Source organism: Podarcis bocagei, assembly GCF_964188305.1.
Source record: "Podarcis bocagei genome assembly, chromosome: W".
Taxonomy (NCBI): Eukaryota; Metazoa; Chordata; class Lepidosauria; order Squamata; family Lacertidae; genus Podarcis; species Podarcis bocagei.
In genome coordinates this window covers 1,538,621-1,540,662 of record NC_138131.1, presented here as the reverse complement: position 1 = coordinate 1,540,662, position 2,042 = coordinate 1,538,621, and the positions used below count along the sequence as shown (strand labels likewise).

General features: G+C 45.8%; 1 long non-coding RNA gene across 1 annotated transcript; it reads right to left on the bottom strand.

Moving 5' to 3' along the window:
• Window positions 1–483: 483 nt before the first annotated feature.
• Window positions 484–1,805, bottom strand: LOC308578035. Its single transcript, XR_014003826.1, has 3 exons — window positions 1,711–1,805; window positions 1,037–1,388; window positions 484–611 (listed from the first exon to the last, which is right to left on the bottom strand). It is a non-coding gene; the product is annotated as an uncharacterized lncRNA (long non-coding RNA).
• Between the last annotated feature and the right edge of the window lie 237 nt (window positions 1,806–2,042).

Here is a 2,042-nt window from a genome sequence, read left to right as displayed (position 1 = left end):
GGAGACTGGCTGCTGACACTGTGGGGAGCGGGTTCTCCAGCTGTCTGGCCTCCCCCCTCAGGGAGAGAGTTACTTTCTGAGCAAGCCCTGGAGATTCCCAACATCTCTCTTAGGCCAGTAGAAGCTTGAGTGCCCCATACATGAAAGGAAATTGGAGGAGGTATTCAACCACTTTCTCCAGGAGATGTTAAGGTAAGATGGAGAAAGCGCAGACGGCCACTTCTCTGCCCTCCATTGTAGACCTCGGAGTGATCTTATGGAAGGCCTCCAGCAACACCTCCACCTGTCAGAGATAAAGGAGAGGGTCACTCAGATGGTACCAGGAAGTTGGGCTGTTTCAGGACCCTTGGGCTGAAGTTCTTGTTCTGACATTGTGAGGTCCCTCCCAACAAACATATGTCATGGCCACCAAATGGCATGAGGTGGACTCTCCTACTTCAAGGTGGAGCTTCTTCTCTCCTACCCTGGCAGCATCCTACCTCCACTGCTTTGCTGCTGAACTCTCGCAGCAAGTGGGAGACGTCCAAGGGCTCAAAGGTGCTCTCAACAGCAAGGTCACTGGCCAAGAAACACTTGGCCTCCAAGAGCTGCTCCGCAGGAAGGAAGGTGACCTGAAACAAGAGATGAAGGTCAGAGATGTCCACAGGGAGAACTCATTCATTCATTCATTCAGAGCATTTGTACTCTTCAGCCAAAAAGACTCTCAGAGAGGCTTATATGAAATATGCTTTTTCCCTTTCCCTTTCAAACAACAGTACAAAGTTAGTATCCATTATGTAGAAATATCAATTAACCCTTTCCCAGATTTACATAATATTTCTTTAATGCCAAACAGCATATAGAATGCTATTTAAAATAAGATTCAACCAACTACAATATAGATGACTAAATTTTCCTTTACAGCATTCATTCTCCCCTTCTAAAATATTTGCCCCAAAAGTTTCCTTTGACATTTGATAGCTATTTGCCAAACTTGATGGTACCATTATTCTTCGTCCTAAAGCTAAGTCCCCAGGAAATGCCAACTTTCACCTACCTCCAGGAGTCTTTGAAATGCCATATTCTAATCCAAATAAGCAAGGGTCACTACAGCAAACCTCTGCCAACTTCTCCACACTGAGGATGCCAGAACCTCAATTCATATAGTCACAGCCTCTGTTGCTTGGTGACATGGAATGCATGGCCACAATGCCAAGATTCCAGGAGAGTCCATGTGGCCTAGTGGTTAGAGTGTTGGGCTTGGACCTGGGAGAGCAGGGTTCAATTTCCTGCTCAGCCATGAGACGCACTGGGTGATCTTGGGCTAGCCACTCCCTGTCAGCCTAACCAGCCTCGCAGGGTTGTTGTGAGAAGATGGGGAGAAGGATAAATATGGACATCACCTTGAGCTGTTTGGAAGAAAGGAGGAATATTCTGTAAATGTCATAAACAGATCCATAAAATACCAATTGTGAAAAGCTGACCCATACTAGTTGCACAGTATTTCTTCAACGGGATTTTGTACTTGTTTCCTACGCTAGACGGAGAAGATCACTTCTAACTTGTCTGCATTTGGACTCAGCTGCAAGATAGAATAGCCACAAGAATAGTAAAAAATAAGTGAGTAATGATAGAAAAGGTGTAAAAGTGAATAAAAAAAATAATGTGATGAGTGAAAAAAGGGGTTTGTGTATATAATTAAAGAATGTATTGGTAGTAATTTTGACTCACAGGCCATTTTAATTTCACTGGTTGTCAGGTCTCTGGGTAAGGGCTAAGGCGGTATTCCCTTCTATGGTTCAGGCCTCCTGCAAGGTTGCTATTACAGTTCTTCACAGAACAGCTCTACCTCTCTTTTAAATCAGAACCAGTGAAGGCGGTGAAGGTCCTGTGTGAGTGTCTGGAGGCGGTTGGAGGATGGATGGCGGCTAACAGATTGAGGTTGAATCCTGACAAGACAGAAGTACTGTTTTGGGGGGACAGGAGGCGGGCTGGTGTGGAGGATTCCCTGGTCCTGAATGGGGTAACTGTGCCCCTGAAGGACCAGGTGCGCAGCCTGGGAG